At 39.8% G+C, this 24,607-nt stretch overlaps 1 long non-coding RNA gene across 1 annotated transcript in view; it reads left to right on the forward strand.

Annotated features, from left to right (window-relative positions):
- The window catches only part of LOC122198660, a 29,544-nt gene that overhangs the window by 4,572 nt on the left and 365 nt on the right, over positions 1-24,607 (forward strand). The window contains exon 2 of the long non-coding RNA XR_006193088.1: positions 12,100-12,173. This is a non-coding gene — a long non-coding RNA (uncharacterized LOC122198660). The remainder of the gene's footprint in view (positions 1-12,099; positions 12,174-24,607) is intronic.

The raw sequence follows: 24,607 nt of genomic DNA on the forward strand, positions 1-24,607 counted from the left end.
GTCTTCTTTGGAAAAGTATCTGTTCATGTCTTCTGCCCATTTCTTAACTGGGTTGCTTGGGTTTTTTGGGTGTTGAGTTTCATAAGTTCTTTACAGATTTTGGATACTAACCCTTTATCAGATATGGCATTTGCAGATATCTTCTCCCATTCCATAGGCTTTTAGTTTTGTTGATTGTTTCCTTCACTGTGCAGAAATGATAGAGAACAACCTGAGGGCTGTTGGAGCAAGGTGGGTGGGAAATGGGCTAGATATGTATAAGGAGGGCACTTGTGATGAGCACTGTATGTTGTATGTAAGTGCTGAATCACTGAAGTCTACTTCTGAAACCAATATTGCACTGTATATTAACTAATTAAAATTTAAATTAAGAAAAAGACAAGAGATAACAAGTGCTGGCAAGAATGTGAGGAAAAGGGAACTCTAGTATATTGTAGGAATCTAAGTTGGTGCAGCCACTATGGAAAGCAGTATGGAGGTTCCTCAAAAAATAAAATTAGAACCACCATAAGACCCAGCAATCTCACACCTTGGTATATAACCAAAGGAAACAAAATCGGTGTCTCTAGGAGAAATCTGCACTCCCAAGTTCACTGCAGCATTATTCAAAACAGCCAAGGTATGGAAACAATCTAAATGCTTTTCAATGGATGAATGGATAAACAAAATATCAATATATAAACAACACTATATTATCGGGCCACACAAAAGAAGGTAATCCTGCCATTTGTGACAACGTGGATGAGCCTGGAGGGCATTATGCTAAGTGAAATAAGCCAGACAGAGAAAGACAAATACTGTATGATCTCACTTATACATGAAACCTTTAAATTAAAAAAAAAGTCAACTTCATAGAAACAGAGAATTTAGGGGCACCTGGGTGGCTCAGTTGGTCAGCATCCAACTTCAGCTCATTTCATGATCTCATGGTCCATGGGTTCGAGCCCCACATTGGGCTCTGTGCTGACAGCTCAGAGCCTGGAGCCTGCTTCAGATTCTGTGTCTCCCTCTCTCTCTGCCCCTCCCCTGCTCATGCTGTCTCTGTCTCTCAAAAATAAATAAATGCAAAAAAAATTTTTTTAAGAAAAAAATAAATAAACAGAGAATTTAATGGAGGTTATATAATGTAGGTTGCCAGAGACTGAAGGGAGGGGGAAAATGTGGGAATATATGTCAAAGGGTACAAACAATCAGTTAGAAGATAATTTCTGAGGATTTAATATACAGCATGGTTACTATGGCTAATAATATGGTTTTGTATACTTGAAATCTGCTAAGGCATGCTCTATTATGGCTCAAGACTCCTATATTTATCACTGTCCTTGGTGCCTCCAATTCCTTTTATCTCTGAGTTTTCCCAGTGTTTTTTTTTTTTTTTTTACCAGATATTAGATTCCATAAAGGATGATTTTCAACTTGAGTCCATTAAAATTATTCAAAAAAAAAAGAAGGCAAAAGACTCACACACCTTATCAGAGGATAAGAGGATGTCAACTAAAGACATGAAAAGATGTTCAAAATTATTTTCCATTAGAGAAATACAAACTAACACCAGGATGAGAGAATTCTGCACACCTATTAGAATGACTGAAATAAAAAATACTGACAATACCAAGTTCTGGCTAGGATTCAGAGCAACTGAAACATTCACATATTGCTGGCAGAATGAAAAATAGAGATACTCTGGAAAACAGTTGGGGAGTCTCTTCTAAAGTGAAATACAGACTTACCATACAACCCAGTAATCCCACTCCTAGGTATTTGGACACTTAGGTTCAGTCAAAAATCCTTACGTGGATGTTTACAGCTGCTGTATTCATACCTATCCCAAACTGAAAAGAACAACAGGTGTTCTGAACGATGAAACAAACTATGGGTAAGCAAACATAAAAAGACAAAGCACTGAGCAGTGAAGAGGAACAAACTCACAATCCCTGCAACAACCTGGATGAATGTCAAAGGCAGGTCAAAGAAGCCAGTTCCAAAACCAAGACAGCACTGAGAAATGTCAGTGGGTTAGAGAACTATTCTGTATTTTTACTGTTGTAGTGAAACGGTACCTGTATTTAAATTCATAGAACTGTATACCAAAAGACCGAAGTCAACTTTACTTTATACTAATTTAAAATGTCTCGGTGCTAAAATAAAAAGACAATACTCAAAGATGTTTCATTCCTGTTTCCTCATCTATAAAACAGGAGCTTTAAAAGTACTTTACGGGACACAATAAAACAACTGACGGTAATAAGGTTCTGCAAGTAGCCAAGCATCCTCAGGCATTAAGTATAAAACAAAGATAAGCGCATGTATTTAACTTTACAAATTTAATTAAAGATGCAGGCCCCCATGAGAACTGGCTTACAATGAACCTCATTTTGTTTAATGTTCACTTATTTATTTTGAGAGAGAGAGAGAGAGAGGGAGGGAGGGAGAAAAAGAATCCCAAGCAGGCTCCATGCTGCCAGCACAGATCCCAATGCAGGAATCAATCCCACGAACCATGAGGTCATGACCTGAGCCAAAACCAAGAGTTGGAGGCTTAACTAACTGAGCTACTTACTATCCAGGTGCCCCTAAAAAGAATTTTAAAAAGGAGAAGACACATATCACAGAGAAGAGTATGGCACATTTCCTAATTTCACTCCTACCCTCCCCCAGAAGCCACATTGGTCCATAAACAAAATCCCAAGAATTCTCACTAACATACCCTCACACACACATTTGAAAAGAAGGATGGTATGTTGCTTATCTTCAGATGTATAAACAACACAGCTGATTCTCTGTGGAGAAGATAAAGTGCCTAAGATGTTTGTAAATTGAGAACCAATGTGAATTTAAGGTCTACCCACGGAATATATCCTGACCAGATAGCGAGAATTCAGGTGCCCAATATTAAAGAGAGCCTCAAAAGTGAAAGCAGAGCCTAAACACACACACACACACACACACACACGCACACACACACACACACCATACACTTAGGCTACACTATACTTCTGGCAAGCTAGCTTGTGGTAGTGATGGAGTAACACTAAAGCTAGGCTAGACACAAAGTCTAGTCCAGATCCGGGTACTGGTAAGAATGACTATTCAGACTCTGTGTAAGTCACTTTCACTTGTTTCACTATCAAATCAGCAAAAAGTGCAAAAGGTCAAGGTTTCAAGTGGATGGGAATATATCCTAATGCCTCCCTTTGCTCCTCAGAGTCACCTAATATCCAATGGTATCAGTATCTTGAAGAAAGAAAGGAATCTTCTCGCTAGAGGAGGAAAGAACCATGGCCAACAATAAGAGTGAATGAGATTTTTAACAATACTAACTGGAATGACAATAGTGAAAAGAAACAGTGGACAAATAGGAGAAGAACAAAGAAAATACAGTGTATAATTAATAAAGAAACTAATGTAGAAGAAAAACAAAGCAAACAAGAAACCGAAGGAAATTTTTCAGAAGAGCTTTGAATAGTCAACAACAACCACTTGACTTTGACAAAATAAGCACACAACAATTAGAATATAAAGAACACTATAAGAAAAGGGAAAGTATTTCTCATAAAATGAAAAGAGAGCCAAACAATGTCACTAAAATTAATCAAGTTAGAACTGTAAGAAACAAACAAATAAGATTGAAAGAACAAAAACAAAATCCACTTACTTACATTTAGAAAAAGATTATGAACATCCTAGTAATATAAATAAACATGGGTAATTAAAGAATCATAAACTACCAAAATAGGCCTCCAACAAATGCATAATTGGTATCTAGAAGAAAAATAACAAATGAAATAAGCAAAGTATTACAAAAATATATTATAAGAAAATATACCTGACATTAAAAATTAAATCTGCACAGTGAATAAACATGAAAATTAGGTATGGAACTCTTTACATTAATATATGTCCGTGTTGGGGCTCCTGGGTGGCTCAGTCAGTTAAGCGACCGACTTCAACTCAGGTCATGATCTCGCGGTCCGTGAGTTCGAGCCCCACATCGGGCTCTGGGCTGACGGCTCAGAGCCTGGAGCCTGCTTCCGATTCTGTGTCTCCCTCTCTCTCTGCCCCTCCCCCATTCATGCTCTGTCTCTCTCTGTCTCAAAAATTTTTTAAATGTTAAAAAAAATTAAAAAAAAATATATGTCCATGTTAAGTTAGTGAATTTCAAGAAATAATGAAGAAATAATTTTTCAGGCATCAGAAAAAGTTAATTACCTCCAAGGAGAAAAAAAAAAATCAGACAGATCTCAGACTTCTGCATAGCAACATTCATGCTCAATTATAAATAAGAATTCTGTGCAGTGTGATGTCCAATATGACAGTCACTAGCAACATAAGGATGTTTAACACTTAAAATGCAGCTAATTCAAAGTGAGTTGTGTTCTAAGTGTCAAATACATGCTGGGTTTTGACAACTTACTATAAAAAGTTTTTTTAAATCTCATTAATAAGGTTTTATGTTGACTACATGTTAAAATGATATTTTGACACAGTGGGTTAAATAAAATATACTATTGAAATTAATTTTATCTATTCTACAAGATATTATTTATTTGTTTGTTTACTTATTTATTTTACAGAGAAAGAGTATGAGTGGGAGAGAGGGGCAGAAGGAGAGAGAGAGAAAGAGAATCTCAAGCAGGCTCCGTGCTCAGTGTGGAGTCCCACATGAGGCTCAATCCATGACCCCTGGGATCATGACCTGAGCTGAAATCAAGAGTTGGATACTCAAATGACTAAGCCACCCAGGTGCCTCTGTTACACAGAATATTTTTAATGTGGCTACTAGAATTATAATTCTATCAGATAGCATTGATCTACATAGTATTTTAGGAAAGAATATTATAGCTCCAAAAGAATATAATTATAATTATAATTATAATTATAATTATAATTATAATTATAATATAATACAATATAATATAATATAACATAACATAACATATATCCAAAAAAATATAATAGCTATTCAAGTTATTTTAAAGTAATTTGTAACAGGTATACATTTTTTAATGTAAAAAAAAAAAAAAGGAAACTTAAACTTTTACTGAAGAAACTGCTTGATGAAATCCAGAAAAGAATCAAAATAAAAAACTCAAAATTGGAGAAGTCATGGTAAAGAGGACTAGTGATGAGCACTGTATCCATTTAAATATGCCAAAAACTGTGGAACTAGGATTGCAAAGGAGATTGTATTATACATCTTGATAATATAAAAGTAACAATATAATAGAGGTTAGCAAACCTTTCCTAAAAAGAGCAAGATAGTAAATAATTTAGGCTGTGGGCCATATGGTCTCTGTCAAAACTATTTAGTTTTACTGCTACAGTTCAAAAGCAGGAATAGACCATACATAAACAATGTATATGTATAACAATGTGGCTTTGTTAATACTAAGACTTTGTTTACCAAAACAGGACCATATTGTTCCCATCAGGGCTACAACTTACACTGCTGTAACTCAAAAGTTAGAATAGACAATACATAAACAAAGGGGCATGGGCAACTGAGCAAGTTACAATAAAACTTTATTTACAAAAACAGGTAGCAGGCCCTATTTGGTTGTAGTTTCCTAACCCTATAACAGAGAGGAGGGAAAAGAAATGTACGATGATAAAAACCCCCATCTTCTTAGTGGGTATTTTAAAACTACTATCTAAAATTGAAGTATACAGTTTTTTTAAAAAAAACATAAAATCCCTTTTCAAAATTTGCTTAATATATTTCCCTTTAAAGAGGAGTTTTTACAGAAAATAATATCTTGCGGGTGCCTGGGTGGCTCAGTCAGTTAAACAACTGACTTCGGCTCAGGTCATGATCTCACGGTTTGTGGGTTTGAGCCCCACGTCAAGCTCTGTGCTGACCGCTCAATGCTGGAGGCTGTTTCAGATTCTGTGTCCCTCTCTCTCTGCCCCTCCCCTGCTTGTGCTGTGTCTCTGTCCCTCTCTCTCTCTCTCTCTCAAAAATAAACATTAAAAAAATTGTTTTAAAAAGAGAAGATGAAATAATGAAATGAAATGAAAAAATGAAATGAAATGAAATGAAATGAAATGAAATGAATATCTTTGGGGATTAAGAAATCAGTCTAGGAATATTACTCAGCCATCAAAAAGAATTAAATCTTGCCATTTGCAACGATGTTGATGGAGCTAGAGAGTATAATCCTAAGTGAAATAAGTCAAAGAAAAACAGATACCATATGATTTCACTAATACGTGGAATTTAAGAAACAAAACAAACAGGCAAAAGGAAAAAAAAAAGAGTAGCAAAGAAACAAAACTCCTAACTATAGAGAACAAATTGATGGTTACCAGAGGGAGGGGGTGGGCGGATGGGGGAAATGGGTTTGGGGGATAAAGGAGTACCCTGTTATGACGGGCACTGGGTGTTGTATGAAAGTGTTGAATCACTAGATGGTATGCCTGAAGCAAATGTTACACTGTATGTTAACTACACGGGAATTAAAATAAAAACTTAATATAAAAAAAAAAGAAAGAAAGAAATGAATCTAAAATTCATTTATTTCTGTTTCACTTGTTTCTCTATCAGTTCAATTCAAATAACATTGAAAAGATATTTTTACTTATAAAACTACTCGTCGATTATTTTCTATGCTGCTGGATCAATATATGCCTTCACCGTCGCTTTTTAACCCTTTAATAACCACACACCCAAAAAACCGAGTGTGATCACATTGCTTTAAAGCAGCCGCTGGAAAATATTCTTACCCATCTTCTTGGAGCTGAAAAACTTCAGAGTACAAAATAAGCGACTGTGTTACCATCACGATCTGTCACATCAGCTTCCATGTCCTCCAGGTTCGACTCATCAGAGTCTTTTTCCCTGAGTTACCCACTATTTTTCTGTATCGTGTCAGCTACCCTTTAAAATAAGCCGCTGTTTTTGTTTTTTCAGCTTATGCTCTTTGGTCAACTCAGGTCAACTATCCTGATACTGTGCGATCCCCTCTCATATCATCTGAGCCTAAAAATACATCTTTGCAAAATTAAAGAATGTGTTTTTCTTTCCGAGTCATCTTGACAGGTATCTAGTTCCCAAACTAAAGAATTGTAACTGATTTCAGGCATGGAGATCACTGGTGCGAGAAAATCCTTGCATGGAGGCCCCTGTGTCTAATCACCGTGTATGCTTCTGATTGTGTTCTTTAGTGAGAAAAGAGAGATCATCCAGTCTTTAGAGATGGAGTGCCACCCATTGGACACAACTAAAATCAAAAGGGACTTCCCAGGGGCCCCTGGGTGGCTCAGTCGGTTAAGTGTCCGACTTCGACTCAGGTCATGATCTCGCAGTCCGTAGGTTCGAGCCCGGCGTTGGGCTCTGTGCTGACAGCTCAGAGCCTGGAGCCTGTTTCAGATTCTGTGTCTCCCTCTCTCTCTGACCCTCCCCCATTCATGCTCTGTCTCTCTCTGTCTCAAAAATAAATAAACGTTTAAAAAAAAAAGGGACTTCCCAGTTCTCGGAGAAAAGCGACAACTGGAGCTTTGTACGAAAGTGCCAGTAACTCATAAACAACTCAGATATCTCTTACAGGGAGATCATTTCTAAAACAATAAATCTTTCGCGGATGCTTGTTCAAACATGAACTCAAACTGTCTGAGTCCTTTATCAGATATTGTCTTTCAGTATGATTTCTCTCTTAATATTTGAAAAATCTTACTCCGGTGCCATGCATGACTAGAACACCTTAAACAAGGTTGCCAGTCATTAATTAAATGGCAGCCATTTAAATTTTAATACTTGTAATAACTTGTGTTTGAACATTAAATCTAAATATAATAGATTAGGCCTAAAAAGAAGGAAAGAAAAGCTTTTCACCTAAATAATCCAAATCATTCCTCATAAGTAATCTCATCTCAATAACCATCCATTTTCTGGAAATCACTATCGCTGTAATAGAGCCAGTTTCATGAAGAAAAAGAAAAATGAATTCCTTGCACTGGACTTACTACATCGATTTTCATCGCGGCTCTGAGACTGTGTCACCTTGGTGGCAATGTAAATTGTTGGATAATTTTATGATAAATATATTTTACTCAAAGGCCATTCAAATATGTAAAAATAAATTTCTCTTGAAGAGAAAAATCTATTCTGGACTTCAGATAGGATAATTCTCCTGCACTCCTTAAATAGTAAGGTGCGTCATCAAAACCAAAGCACCAAACACGCAGGGTCCCTACCGAAATAGTCATTTTGTTTTTTCAGCTGCGCGTAACCTCATATATCTCAGCCCCATGCGTGCTTGGTATATTTAGTAACCACTCAAGTTGCTTCTCTTTCTTTAGCGTATTCTTTAATAACCCTAAGAAACTTCTGCTGCTCTAAAAATTTATTCCCATTTTGCTTATAGTCAGTGGGGAAGTCATCATTTATCCACACATTTCCATCAAAGGAGTTTAGATGAGAGATGAGATAATATTAGCAATGTAGGAATCACCAGTGTCTGCATCCACAAGGATAAGCATGGTAGTAACCACACGAAACAAATGAGAATCAGAATGGCTGGGCCAGCGGAACGCGTTGCTCTCCTACAACATGTCTTGATTCTTACATCTTGCTCAGTGATAAGGAGAAGAGTAAGAGCCATGGTGAATTTGTATCAGTATATCCAAAATGTTTAGGTGCTTTCTGCATTCCAAAAACAAAAGGATGTACCACCACTAAATAATCTTTAATCAAGCCTCAACTTTCATTCCAGAAACACAAGGAGAAGGTTGCTATATTTGTTCTTTTTTTCTCTCTCTCTCTCTTACCTATGAATAAGGAAGCAGGTGTTTAAACAGCAATATCTGAGATCTAAATTCAATTCTGGAAGGATTTTAAGACTGAGAAGTTAAATAGAAAAATAACTTACTGGGTGAGGTTGTAAACTTCCCACATAGCAGGGTTTTAACATCCTGAGCCATCATTAGAAAACAACTATTTACTTTGGACTTACAAATAATGGCTTTTAAAAAAATCTTGGATCCAGAAATTTCAATATGTCTCCTTCATTGGTATTAACAGTCTTTCTAATATTCTAGTTATAAGCAGGGCCTCTGGAACCAGACTACCTGAGTGCAAATCCTAGATCTGCTACTTATGAGCTTGGTCATATTATTTATGAGTTTGGTCAAGTTAACCTTTTGGTGACTTAGTTTCCTTGTCTGTAAAAGTATCTGCCTCAAAAAAGTTGTTATAAAAATTAAATGTGTTAATTTAATGCGCCTGGCACACGGTGAGCAGTACCTATGATTTCTGCCATGATTTTCTTTGCATATCTGATATTTCACTTCTAATCTGGACAAAATACTTTGTTTGAATTTGATTATCTTAACATGGCATGAAAGAGGCAGGTTGAATTTTGTTATTCCTTACCCATTCACTTTATGTATTCATTCATTTATTCATCCATTCACCTGGCATGTGTTGAACACATAGTATGGACTCTGTATAGAGCAAGACCCTGGGGACACAAAGGTAAATAAAATATAATCTTCAGGGAAGAAGAGAGAGTCACATATGCTGCTAAGCACATTAATGTCCCAGGTCTACAGTAGGAGAATAAAGTGCGCAGTGGAGGTCTGAGTGAGGGAAAGACAAATTTCACCCCAAAGAAGGGTTAGGAAAATCTCCACTGAGAAAGGGGTGCTTGACCTAAGTACTGAGACATAAGCAAGTTTCTCCTGGGGTCTGAGTTAGTGTGAGGGCAGGACATTATATGTAAAAAAGATATGAAGACAACCTCAGTGGGTAAATCAGAGGCCCTCCAGCAACCTAGTAGGCAAAACTAACACAGATTCTTCCACATACTGGATAAAATAGCATAAGACAAAATAGCCAAGCTTGAAAGAAGGGAAAGGAAAACAACCCATAATTTCAAAAAATGAAGGAGACAATCAAATGCTGAGTAGTAAATCTAACTGATGTAGCAGCCTCCCCGGGGTTGTCAGCCCTCCTTAGAGTGAAGGCTGAGTGTTAATATCCAGGCAGGAAAAAGAAAAGGAAGCAGCCTGTGTGAGGTAGAGAGCTGGAACTGAGACCTCCGCACTTAGCTGGGCCCATCTAGGAAAAAGGAACTAGAAATATTCCCCCTACCAACCTAAAGAGGTAGCAAGGAAACTTGCCATCTGCCTGGAACTCAGAGTGGGGAAAAAATTGAAAACCCCACACCGAAGGCACATTTGCATATGAGGGTCCAATTTATATTTTCCCCATCAAAATCCCAAGCTAAGATGTTAGTATTATACTGGTATGAGAGCCATGAAACTAGAAAGCTAGCAAAGTTGGTATGGCCACTACCCAGGGCACTACTCCCACAGTGGGGAAAACCAACCCCTAATGAAGATGATCTCACAGTGAAAAAAATTAAAACACACACACACACACACACACACACACACACACACACACAGACTCTTAGAAACAATCCATCATCACGAGAGAGATTCTGTTCCATTCCAAATAGAAAATTCACATTAGAAAAACCAGATATAATTGGGGCACCTGGGTGGTCAGGTCATGATCTCACAGTTCATGAGTTCGAGTCCCACATCAGGTTCACTGCTGTCAGCACAGAGCCCATTTCAGATCCTCTGTCCCCCTCTCTATCTGCCCCTTCCCCCTACTGGCACGCTCTCTCTCAAAAATAAATAAAACATTAGGGGCACCTGGGTGGCTTGGTCGGTTAAGCGTCCGACTTCAGCTCAGGTCATGATCTCACGGTCCGTGAGTTCAAGCCCCACATTGGGCTCTGTGCTGACAGCTCAGAGCCTGCAGCCTGCTTCAGTTTCTGTGTCTCCCTCTCTCTCTGTCCCTCCCCCGCTTGCTCATGTGCTTGCTCTCTCTCTCTCTCTCTCACAGACACATAAATAAACATTAAAAAATCTAATTTAAATAAATGAATAAAACATTTAGAAAACTAGATATAATAGGTCTGACTGAATAAGACTATAAAATAAGTGACGTTTAAATAATCAAGGAGACAAAATCAGGAATCGAGATAACAATGAAAGAACTGTGTGATGATGAGAAAAGATAAGGGTTAATGCAAAGGTTAATGTAGCATTGCCCACTTAGATAATTATTTGGAGCTCAGCATCTCTACAGTGGCAGGAGGGGCTTGGGGGGGGGGTGGAAAATGAGGAGAGAATGGAAAAGATGCATCAAGAGATCAGACCTGAGAGGTAGACAGGATCAAGTTATGTAGGGTCTTGTGCCATCTTGAAAAGTTTAAGTCCCTCAGCAAAGAGAAGACTTTAAAGAACTTTAATCAATAAAGTGATGAATAGATTTATTTCAAGATGTTCTCTTTGGCAGTATTTGGAAAATGAGTGAAAGGAGACAAGAATGGAAAGTGGAGACCACTAAGAATATTTCACAGTAGACCAGATGTCTTTAGTTCCAAGTTGTGTTTACAGGCTAAGGAATATTCAAATGCTCTTATCAGAGTTCCAAATTGTGATCATCCCACAAATATCAGCACAACTCAAGAAGCTGCGGGACTGCATGGAACATTTATGCTGTCAGATGGTGCAAATATTGGGGATACAGAGATGAATAAAACACAGGCTGTTTTTCTCCCTCCAAGTGCTCGTAAACTAGCAGGAGAACCAGACACATAAATAACTAATCATTACACGATCTGATGTATATAAGAGAAGAATGAACAGAACTGGGGAGGCTAGGGCATAAGCGTTGACAAAGGCATGACAGGGAAAGGGACATTTGAGTTGAACCCTGACGGAAGAGTGAGAACATTCAATGTAGGAGGAATTTTGTAACTGCAATGACTCATGAATGTAGTATCAATATGATAAATATTCAGGAAACACTTTCCATAAACTTCAAATCTTGATGATGTTCTGACGTATGAGTCATCATGTGGTATAAGTGATGAAGAAAGCTTGATCCTCAGTGAGCTTAATGTAATAATAATTCTTTGGTATATGAGAATAATTTTACAAGCCTGGAACACATTCTCTTATCCCTAAAGTAACTCTGCAAAGTTGGTCTTATTCTACCCATTTTGGGATGAGGAAATTTGTTAATAGAAAACTAATTAAACACAAGACTGACTCACAGTCTACATTTGTTCCATCTCACAGGGAAATTTCCAACTGTTCTGATCCATCTAGGCCAGGCCAATGTGTTTTTCTCTCACACTTCCTGCTTTGACAAGGTGAGTGTATGGTGGCAGAATATGCCACCCCTAAATATGTCACTTTGGCAAAAGGATTATTTTGAGTTAAGGTAAATCAGAAGAAGCGGATATAAGAAAAGCTCTCTGCTCTCTCCTATTTGCCTGTAAGCAGAACATAAACTTACAAAGATGACCCCCCTCTCCACCAGAAAGAACAAGAGTTAATCACTAGCAACAACTTTAGACCTTATTGGCCTGGAGATGGCACCAGAGGAAATTATGAAACAAACCTTACTAGAGCTACCCTTTATCGACCCTTAGTTTCTCATATATCTGCATTCCCACAATTTGCTGCCATGAAAACTCAAAGTTCTTTTCCTTTGTCTTGTCACTTTTCTGAAAGCGTATTGTTCCTATGCTAAGATGGTATATAAGCCCAAGTTCTAACCAACCCTTTGAGTTACTCATCTCTGAGTGTTCCTTTATGTAAGCATGTGGCACATGTTAATAAACTTTTGATTGTTTTTCATTTTTTTTTAATGTCAGACATGCTCTAATCAGACAGATAAAAGAAAGTCTTCTCATTCAAATTAAACAGACTGTTAAGAAGCTAAATCATTTTTACTGGCTTAAATTTTACATATTTTGATTTTGTTCATGAAAAAAATAAGGGCTTAAAGTTTTTAAATGCACTAGGAATATGAGGCTGTACTACTATATGCAAATATTTTAATATACAACCATAACATTTTTTTGATGTTCTATATACATACTTGATAGCAGTCCAGCCACCACAACCATTCTTTAAGATGTGCTTGGCCACCTTGACCTGCTCTCATGGAGCCTTTCCTGGCAAGTTGCAGAAGATCTTTTTTTTTTCCCCAAAACGAAACTCCCTTTAATGAACATGCTGAAGCTCATAGTCAATTTGAGACCAATGTAAAGATCATATGTTCCATATCCCTGGATCATTTCATTTGTTAGTAAAGAAATTCTTGTGAATGACGAAACAGAGAAACCACTGGTGTTGGAAACTAGAATATGCAGTCTTCAAATATGTAAGTTGAATACAGTCTCTCTTCTGAAAAAGAAAGGCTGGAAGAGGTTAGAAAGACTTATTCACTGTCATTTCCTTGTAAATAATACTCTATATTCTCATTTAAAGTTTTAAACACTGGCAGAGTAGCTCCAGCCCCAGTTGGAGGCCAGCCAAGTGGCTTCCCCTCCACTATCTGACCCTGGTCACCTCCACTCACAAGCCCACACAGGCCACATGGGCTGCCCCCTCTTGAGCTTCTGTGACCAGCACCTTCATCATGTGTGGTACAAGGTGAGAGCATTTGGGGCCGCAGCTGTGCACATTGTCTCCTCCATGGGGGAGCACCAGGAGAACCTGCCTCAGATGACCTGTGACACCACCCCCCCCCACCAGGACCAAGAGCCACCCCATAGCTGTTTTTCTCTTATGTGTTTTTTGTCTATCCAATGTATAGGCCCTCAGCCAGAGAACCTAGGACAGTAGCAGGAAAAATATTTCCTCTTCCCTGCAAGTATTCCACATTTGTCCAAGGCACAAATAAGGGCCCAGTACTTTCAGATCGTGGCTTGTCCATGGGCAATAGGTTCCTGAGGGCAAATGGATCTCTAGCACAGTGTGGTATTGACTCACGCCACATCCTGGTCCTTCCTTCCCCTCCCTCACTCCATTCAGTGAGTCTAGCCCTCCACACCTTCCTCTCATAGCCCAGATGTCCTTCCACGGCCCTTCTCACCGTCTCAGCCCTAAACTTATCATGTGTTGACAAGTAAGCATCTCAAAACGCTTGCGTTGGTGTTTGATTAAAGTCTGGGGATTCCCCAGAGTTCATGTGAAGGTAAGACACAGAAGGAAAGGGAAATACACAGAAATCAGATTAATATTCAAGCTAACTCTGCTGTATGAACTGTAGCCTAAAGAGGCAATGGAGTTCAGAGAAGGAACAGCTAATTTAATCAGAAAATGTGCCAAGGCCAGAGCTGAGCTGGGATGGAAAAGAGGCAATTTAGAGAGGACAAAGAAGTTTATACATTTGAGGACTGAATGGGATCCTAGAGATCTTGGAGTCTGTCGTCCTGTCCCCCACAGCTTAGTCTTGGCAAACATCCATAAAAGTCAAGATCCAGCTTGGACCACGTGGACCCCTGTGAGAGACAGTCCTACCAGAGGACATCATCAATGTCAAGAAACGGTGGGAGAACAGGAGGACACAGAGAAACATAATCTGTGAATAATGAGCTTCCTTTGACAAGTAGAGCCAGTATTACAATTTTATTAAGTACATAATTCCTGCCAGTTAAAGAGTCTATTCTCTTGATCACCTGGGAGACACTAGGGGAACAGATTGTTCTTTAAAAAAATGTACTATTTGCTTGAACAGCCAATATTAATTGTTTCTTCCCACTCACAAGTACATTAGACTTAGTGGGACTTAAATTGCTTTCTCTTAGGAGGAAGCAACGTCTTGGTTGTAAATTATACATCTTTTCTTGGACATTAAATCTTTATGCCACTAGAAAACTATTGAGAAGATTACTATTCCACCATAATATGCTATCATTCAAATATATAAAAATAGTTTGAGTTCTGGGGAAGAACGGCCACATACAAGTAAACTCGTATGTGTTGAATTAAGTCAGGTCAGTAAACCAGTCTTAGTTTAGTGCAGGAGCTGGCAGACTAGATCCCTGAGGCCAAATCTGTGTGCCACCTGTTTTTATAAATAGAGTGGCATTGGAGCACAGCCACATCCAATCATTTATATATTATCTATAACTACTTCCTTGCTACATGGCAGACTTGAGAAATTGTGAAAGAGACCGGATGGCTTGCAAAGCATAAAATATTTACTATCTGGCCTTCTACCAAAAGAGTTTGCCAACTCCTGGTTGGTCTCAATTCTGTTACTTGTAAAATGTGATTAAGAATACACCCCAATCCGGGGCACCTGGGTGGCTTACTTGGTTAAGCATCTGACTCTTGATTTTGGCTCAGGTCATGATCTCACAGTCATGAGATGGTGAGATCGAGCCCCGCATCAGACTCTTCACTGAGCATGGAGCCTGCTTGAGATTCTATCTCTCCTTCCCCCTCTGCCCCTCCCCTGCTTGCATTCTCTCTCTCTCTCTCTCTCTCTCTCTCTCTCTTTTTCTCTCTCTCTCATAAAAAAAAAAGAATACATCCCAATCCTACCTAATTTCCTCTAGCTAATAAAAATTTACTGAGCACCTATTATGTGGTAGGCATGAAGTAGACACTAGGAGGGGGTGGGGTCAGGGGAAGTACAAAGATGAGTAAGACAAGGTTCCTGCCAAAAACATTCTAAGGGCTGAGAAAGAGGTAACGTAAGTAATTTCAAGGTGTGTTAAATACTGAGATAAAATTGTGCTTGACATTATGAAGCCAAAATAGAACTTACCAGAAACTAGAGAAGGCATTCTGGTAAAGTGACAAAGGCATTCTGCAGCCAAGTGACAAAGAACAAGTAGGAGCCAGCCAATGGAAAGGACTAAAAGGAAACCAGAAAGACTAAAGAGCCTGTGCTGGCAGTCAAAAGTCAGAACGTGGCTGGCTCTCTCTTTGCATTTCTGCAGTAACAATCTTTGGGACGATAATGCACCCAGCAGGCGGGGAGACAGGGTTGTTACATACGTTACCAAATTCCCTCAGTTTACTTCACAAGGACTTGCTGCTCAAAGACTAATGAAGGAAACAATGAAAGGCTTTAATATTAAACTTGTGTCAAGTGAAGTTTTTGTCTCCCTGAAATTCTACTCTTATTTTTCAAAGCCGCTTAGAACTTACTGATAAATAATTCTACTCGTGGGGTGCCTGGCCGGCTCAGTCGGTACAGCGAGAGACTTTTCGATCTTCGGGTCATGAGTTGGAACCCCCAGATTGGATGTGGCCATTACTTAAAAATAAATTTAAAAAAATAAAATTTAAAAAAATAATGAAAACTAAAATAAAATCTTAAAAAAATAATAATTCTACTTGCAAAAAATATAAGCATCGTATTTTTTTTAACATGCAAAAATCTGGAGAATAGACGCTATTGCAACGGGTGATAAAATAAAACTTTTTCTGTCTCATCTTTGGCTGCGCCTCCAAAACCAATTCAATGAGCGAGAACTCCCTAGAAAAAATTCTCTGTAAATTTATCCAGATGGTGTGAATTGAAGAGAACAAAAAAAGGTCTTAAGCTCCAGCAATATCTCTTCCACCAGCTCCCATACTGCCTTGCATTGCAGCCATTGAGACACTCTTGTGGGCTGGCACCTTAAATTTGCAAAGGCCATGTAAGGTTCAAGGGCGTGCATTTGGTACCTGAAAGGTACCACATATTAATGTCTTTCCTTTCACCAAGAACACTAGTGTGAATTATTTTTTCTGACTTATTACTGAAAAGCCAAAAACCTAAGGGTCTAGGGCAAAAGACCACAAATCCTGTCAGGGTTTGGGAGGCAGGAAAGATCTCAAGCATGAGACAGTTCACTGGAAGATTTAAATGGATTATACATTATAGAAAGAGGGCCAGAGAACAAATAGGAAGTGTAAAGATTGAGGGCTTGTTTTTCCACATGCAGGATCTATGAATGTGTGTCTATGAGTTCGTGCATTTGTGTCTCTGTGTTTGGAAGGGGCGGGGGTTTCAGAGGGAAGAAAGGCACGATAGCACCCAAAGGCGGAAAGAACAGGTGGGCAGAGTTTATCAGAGATAATAAACTTTCCGCCTTCTAATTTTTGCTTAGCCATTTTTATTTAAATCATCTTAAGTCTATAAAGTATAAATATAGACTAAGCCTGGTGAAGGCATTATTTCCACATATCAGTATACAATGTGGACTATTTGAAGGTGATTTGTAGTCAACAAGAGGTGAATATTGGTATTTTTCTACTTTGACCATCATTCCCTGAGGGTGAGAAAAGGTATTTTTTAATGTATTTATATTCCTTGCTCTTTATAACTCTTGTGCCTCCTAATTTTGAGATTGCTTCCACCAGATGCCAATGAATTCTCTCAGTTCCATGAGGTTATCACAGTACACTTTATCTCAAGTCCTAAAGGGAGGCATTAGAACATCTGTGCATGATTCTCTAAGGGGTGGCTCAAAACTTATCTACACCACCTCCCTGCAGCTCCTATCCAGTTTGAGTAGGAAGATTATCTAGGATGTCTTTGTATGTTAGGCCTGCCTCCCCAAGGGAAAGTGGGTGGGGGGCTTCTCTCCCTTTCTCAAGCTGTCTTAGCTCAGTCTGCTATAACGAAGATCTCGAGTGGTTTAAACAACAGACATTGATTTCTCACAGTTCCGGAGGCTGTGAAGTCCAAGATCGAGTTGCCAGCCAATTCAGTTCCTGATGAGAGCTCTCTTCTTGGATTTGTTATCATGGACAAATTCACTCCTGTCTCTTCTTCTAGAAGGCACTTAATCCCATTCCTGATGGCTCTGTCCTCATGATGTTATCACCTCCCAAAGGCCCTACCTCCTAATACCATCACACTGGGGATTGGGGCTTCACCATATGAATTTGGGGGAAGACACATTTAGTACATAGCACATACCAAATAGTTCTTCAAGAGAACCACTGTAGGGTCTGGGGTGTCTGGCAGGCAGGAGTATCACATCTCACTACCTCTGTTCCCTCCCCGCCATCCATCATCCATAGACAGCTGGATGCCGAACTCCTGGGCCCCACAGTGACATGGTCCCTGACTGAAGGTTCTTGGGAAAGTCGGGCTGGGGTTTCCCAGATTTGTCAGGAGCGACATAGGCCACATGCCTGACCCTAACCCAGTGACGTCTGATGAGAAGCTGGCTAGAATTCCCTCCTAAGCAAAGGGAAGAAAGACCTGCATCTTCAGACTGTCTGGAATTAGGTGCTGAATGTGCTGTGGGTTCAATGGGCACTATGGAAGGTAGCTATCTTTAGAAGTCTTGAAAAGACACTGTGGAAGGGGTCTGCTTGACAGGGCAAAGCCACACTTGGAGAAGAATCTGTGGGAGATGCCCCATCAGCGGAGGTTGCTAAGCAGGACTCATAAGCAGTCATCTGGGCACATGTCTTACTTCATAATTAGAAGGGTTTTGGTACTCAGAGTCAGAGAATGAGGCCGCGTGAGGACCTTTTGGACATTCTCACAAGCACTCCGTGAAAGAAAGCGTCGAACGTTCCTTTGGGCATCTTTCCCCAGAGGGCCCAAAACACCAAATTGCAACAGTGGCAGCCAACTAAGACCCCTCCACTCCTTGGACACTCCCCACCCTCCTGCATCCTGCCCTGGAGGCACAAGAGGCAGCAGGTAGCTGGTGGAAGAGAAAGTGCAGGGAAGAGTAGAGAAGCTGACTGGATAGCCCTTCCCCACTGCAGACTCCCAGACCCACACACCTGAGCTATGGTGGATGGGAGAAGGTTTGCATTGGATGCATGATTGGAAGTTTGGTAGTACTCTGGGCTTTCTAGTACCTGCAAAGGAGATCTGTGAGACAGATAGTATCCAGAGGCAGGAAAGGCGATCTGACAGAGGGCTGGAAAGAAGACTGTTTCCCACTTTGCTCCCTAAGAAGTCCAGCCCATTCAAAAGCTGATTCTACATCTAAAGCATAATTAGTAAGTAATGAAATTGGTTTTTCCTATGTGGTCTGTAATTCAATTCTGAAGGAAAGAACTAACAAAAAGATGATGTTTTAAGAAACATCATTAACATTACATTTAAAATAAGGAAAGAATGGGGCACCTGGGTGACTCAATCGGTTGAGCCTTAGATTCAGGCCATGATCTCACAGTTCATGGGTTCGAGCTCTGGGTCAGGCTCTGTGCTGACAGCTCAGAGCCTGGAGCCTGTTTCAGACTCTGTGTCTCCCTCTCTCTGCCCCTCCCCCGCTCATTCTCTCTCTCTCTCTCTCTCTCTCTCTCTCTCTCTCTTTCTCAAAAATAAATAAACATTAAAAAAATTTAAGGGGCGCCTGTGTGGCTCAGCCAGTTGAGCGTCCAACTTCAGCTCAGGTCATGATCTCACAGTCCGTGCCAACAGCTCAGAGCCTGGAACCTTCTTCAGATTCTGTGTCTCCCTCTCTCTATGCCCCTCCCCCATTTGCACTCTGTCTTTTCTCTCACAAAAATAAAATAAAAACATTTAAAAAGTTTTTTCTTTAATTCAAAAAAGAAAAAGATAAATCAAATGATTTGGTAAATTCACTCAAAAGTAATATAAATAAAAATAGAAAATGGCAGACCTACAGGACCAGCAGTGATTTGTCATCATCATGCTCAGGTTTTCCTTGGTGCTTTTTCTCTACACCAGTGAAGCCTCCCCATAGACTACAGATGTGAGGGGATCTCAGACTTCAGGTTAAGCATGTCTATCACTTACACAACATTGTCTGGTGGACCACTTCATGTCATTATTTTCAAAAAAAAAATATCTCTTAGAAAGAGAGAACATGAGTTGGGGAGAAGTAGAGAGAGTGGGGATCCCAAGCAGGCTCTGCACCGCCAGTGCAGAGCCCGATGCGGGGGCTCGAACCCACAAACTGTGAGATAGTCACCTGAACCAAAGTCAAGAGTCAGATGCTTAACTGACTGAGCCACTCAGGTGCCCCCAAATCATTTTTTTCTAAATCCATAAACTAGAAAACAACATTAAGAAATAAAAATATTGCTGTAAATTTTAAATTCATACTGGAAAGAAAATATTCTTAGTGCTGAATTGTCTAACACAGTCGTCACTGGCCATTGTTGCTATTTAAATTTAAGTTAAAATAAAAATAAAGGGGCACCTGGGTGGCTCAGTCGGTTAAGCGTCTGACTTTGGCTCAGGTTATGATCTCGAGGTTCGTGAGTTTGAGCCACGCATCTGGCTCTGTGCTGACGGCTCAGAGCCTGGAGCCTGCTTCGGATTCTGTGTCTCCCTCTCTCTCTGCACCTCCCCTGCTCATACTCTGTCTCTCTCTTAAAAGTAAATAAATATTAAAAAATGAAATAAAAATAAACATAAATAAATATTCAGTTTCTCCATCACATTAACCATATTTCCTTTTTTTTTTTTTTTTTTCATTTTTGGAGAGAGAGAGAGAGAGAAAGAGAGGATGCAGGTGAGCGAAAGGCAGAGAGAGAGTGGGTAAGAGAGAGAAAGAGAAAAGTGGGGCTCACCCAAAGCAAGGATCATGTTCACCTGAAGCAGGGCTCGAGCTCACCCAAAGTGGGGATCAGGCTCACAAACCGTGAGATCATGACCTGTGCCGAAGTCAGATGCTTAACCAACTGAGCCACCCAGGCACCCACATTAGCCCCATGTGGCTAATGGCTACCATATTGAACTGTGTAAATATGGAACACTGTCATCATTACAGAAAGTAATATTGGACAACACTATTCTAAAGTTTCAGAGCCAATCATTTTTGACAAAGAAAACAACTCCTGTTTTCTCTGCATGACTAGAATCTTAATATTTTAATCCTCAGCGAATCTGAGTTTTTGTAAAGTATGAAGGTATATGATATCAGAGGCTTGTAAGGACAGAGTATTATTCCTCATTTTAGACACAGACCAAGTTCCGTTGATAACTTTATTTTTAAACAGCCTTATTAGGGTCAAAAGACAGGCAAAAATCCAGAATTGCAACACTTTTTCCTAGAAACTTAATGCCTTTCAGATTGCTTGTAAGCCATAAAAATTCAGCACTGGGGAATTTAAAATGTTGAGTTAGTGACCTCATACATTTAACTTTTTCTCAGAAGTTTTCATGGTTTCCTTGCTAAATACAGAATGCACTTCTTTGTATCACATTCTTTTCCCATATTTGTAACTTTCACTTCCTTTTTACATGATACATATTTTAATATATTAAGGCTACCTTATTTACTGACATGAATAGATATGAGTGCAAGTGTTGAAGAAGAGAGAACTTTCAGGAATATTCTTGGAATTCTGTGATCTTATAGGCTAATAAACCTAGAGAACCGGTGTTTTCTTGGAACAAGAATGATTACAAGCTCTGAATGTCTTAGATATCACTAGACAGCTCTTCTTCCCCACCAAAGAGGAAACTTAATAAATCTTTGTCAGAATTTAAAATTTCCTCTCACTGCTTCTTCTGGAAATACTTGGAGGACTGGGTCACCAAAACCCACATTCATTGTCTATTGAAGACATGGTCAAATCTCAGACATTTTAGTTAATGCCCAGCCTGAACATGTTATTTAATCTGCCTGCAGTGAAAAAATTGATATGTAACCCATAGATTCTCACTGTGACTTTTTTTTAACTTTCAGTGGATGACAGGGTGACTGAAAACACATCGTTCCTTTACAAGCAACATGACCACCAATGCAGGGCGACCCCTCAACAGCATCCTGGATCAGCGAAGCCCATAGTGAAGGAATCTTTCTAGAGAATTCTATATATGCGCCTGTATCATGCTTATTGTGGCTTCCACTGCATGGTTCTGACAGGCAGACATCTGGAAATAAATTATCATGATAAGGATTGTTATTTTTATTTTTTTTTATTTTTTTTTATTTTTTTTTTTAACGTTTATTTATTTTTGAGTCAGAGAGAGACAGAGCATGAATGGGGGAGGGGCAGAGAGAGAGGGAGAAACAGAATGGGAAGCAGGCTCCAGACTCTGAGCCATCAGCCCAGAGCCCGACAAGGGGCTCGAACTCACGGACCGTGAGATCGTGACCTGAGCCGAAGTCGGACGCTTAACCGACTGAGCCACCCAGGCGCCCCAAGGATTGTTATTTTTAATAGATGCAGAATTTATATTCTTAACTCTTAGGAACTCTTCTAAATGGAAAGAGATAATTAATACACTCCCCACCCTTTCCTACAATTAAAGAAAGAGACACTGACTTTAGAAAACTAATTAATATTGTTCAACAGTTTAGGGAATGTTATTAATTTTCAAAAGTTTACTACAATCCTCACAGAATTTTCCCAGGCCCCGCCACAATACTGGTATAAAACAAATCACATAGGATATTAGAATTCAGAGAAGGGAAAGAGAAATGAAAGTTTGCATTAAAATGATGGCAAAGGAGCACCTGCGTGGCTCAGTCAGTTGAGCATCTGACTCTTGATATCGGCTCAGGTCATGACCTCACTGTTTGTGAGTTCAAGCCCCAAATCAGCCTCTGTGCACAGAGCCTGCTTGGGATTCTCTCTCTCTTTCTCTCCCTCCCCCACACACATGCGCTCTCTCTCTCTCTCTCTCTCTCTCTCAAAATAAATAAACTTTAAAAAAAGTTTAAATGATGGCAAAGATTTTGAATTTCCAGGAAGGGAAGTATCCCAAGGAATTCCAGATAGAGTAGGCAGTAAGAAAAGGAAATAACAGGAAAAATGCTGCCATCAGTGCTTCTGAGACTTTAAAGGGCATGGAAATCACAGCTTACTCAAATGAAGCATTTGATAAATAAATCTAGATTAGGACCTGAGATTCTTTTTTTTTTTTTTTTTTAACGTTTATTTATTTTTGAGACAGAGAGAGACAGAGCATGAACAGGGGAGGGGCAGAGAGAGACGGAGACACAGAATCTGAAACAGGCTCCAGGCTCTGAGCGGTCAGCACAGAGCCTGACGTAGGGCTCGAACTCACGGGCCGTGAGATCATGACCTGAGCCGAAGTCGGATGCTTAACCGACCGAGCCACCCAGGCGCCCCAGGACCTGAGATTCTAAAAGGCTCCCAGGTTTTGAGTAACAAAGCTATGGTAGACTCAGTTACCATAATCAGCATATAACTCACATTTGCATTGATGTTTTGTTATCTAAGATTGGTGCTGAAATATCTTACCTCATTTGACTATAAATGAATGAAATTGGATTCTGTGAAATGTCTTGTACATCAACTCAAATCTTCTACACCTGCCTTTCCCAAGCTGGATATAATTAGACATGCCTGTTGTACAAATGTTCCATGCTCAAAGAAGTTTGGAAAATATTGCGTTAAACACAGATAAGTTTCTTTACGGTAAGACTCTCAGAGCCTTTAGCACAATGTCCATTACGAATCTTCAAGAGAGAGAATTGACCACACACAATGCTTTCTTCCTAGTACACCTGTTTATACCTCCTGGAGAAACTTCTCTACACTGTGAATAGTGACATATTGACAAGTTCTGAAGTCTCAGTGGTTAAGTTCATAGATACTACTTTGGTCAGTGTAATTGCTGACCTATACTTAAGGGTAAGTCACTGATTGGGGTGCCTGGGTGGCTCAGTCCATTGAGCATCAGACTCTTGATTTCGACTCAGGTCATGATCTCATGGTTTGTGGGTTTGAGCCCCACAGCAGGCTCCTCGCTGACAGTGCAGAGCCTGCTTAGGATCTTCTCTCTGCCTCTCTCTCTGCCCCTACCCCCACTCACTTTCTCTCTCTCTCTCTTTCTCTCTCTCTCTATCCCTCTCTCAAAATAGTAAACTTTAAAAAAGAAAAAAGAAAAAGGCTAAGTCACTAATAAAAGAGTTTTGAAAGATGGTCAAGGCACCGGGTTAGAAATAATGATCACCTTTGTCCAGTCAATCAGATGGAGCTGAGCAGAGAATGCTAGTATAGAAAACACTGGAAAGCACACGATGCTGAGGATGTGCAGAAGGCATGTTATAGAATTAGGATGTTGAAAAACACCATTTCTTTTTTTTTAATGTTTATTTTATTTATTTTATTTTATTGTTTTTTTGAGAGAGAGACAGAGACAGAGTGTGGGTGGGGGAGGGAAAGAGAGAAGGAGACAGAATCAGAAACAGGGTCCCAGCTCTGAGCTGTCAGCACAGAGCCTGATGCGGGGCTCAAACTCATGAACTGTGAGATCATGACCTGAGCCGAAGTTAAATGCTTAACCAACTGAGCCACCCAGGCACCCCCAAAACCACCATTTCATATGGCACAGGAGAGCTGTAACCTGTAAGGAAATGATAGTGGCAAATAGGACAAACCAGTCCTCTGTGAACCAAACAGAAACAGAATGGCTCATCAGATGTAAGAACGGAAGTGCCCCACCCAGGGAAACGGTTTAAAGAAAGTTTTCCAATCGTGCCACACAGAGCCTTGTGATCATTGCCTTTGCAAGCGAAGAGAAAGAGGAAATGTTTTCCAGAATAAGATTTGGGAAGACTGGTCTCATCTCTACCCACCAAGACAACTGGGAGAGAAGCTTCTAACTACAAAATACGTGAAACCCAAAGCTTCAAGAAATACTTCTCTGACCTCCCTTTAAACTGGTTGTGCTGAGGGGCACCTGGGTGGCTCAGTCGGTTGAGCACTGGACTTCAACTCAGGTCATGATCTCACGGTTTACGAGTTCAAGCCCCCTCATTGGGCTCTCTGCTGTTAGCAAAGAGCCTGCTTCAGATCCTCTGTCTCCCTCTCTCTCTGCTCTTCCCCAGCTCATGCTGTCTCTTCCTCTCTCTCAAAAATAAATCAGCATTTA

This window comes from Panthera leo, chromosome C2 (genome assembly GCF_018350215.1).
Source record: "Panthera leo isolate Ple1 chromosome C2, P.leo_Ple1_pat1.1, whole genome shotgun sequence".
Lineage (NCBI taxonomy): Eukaryota > Metazoa > Chordata > Mammalia > Carnivora > Felidae > Panthera > Panthera leo.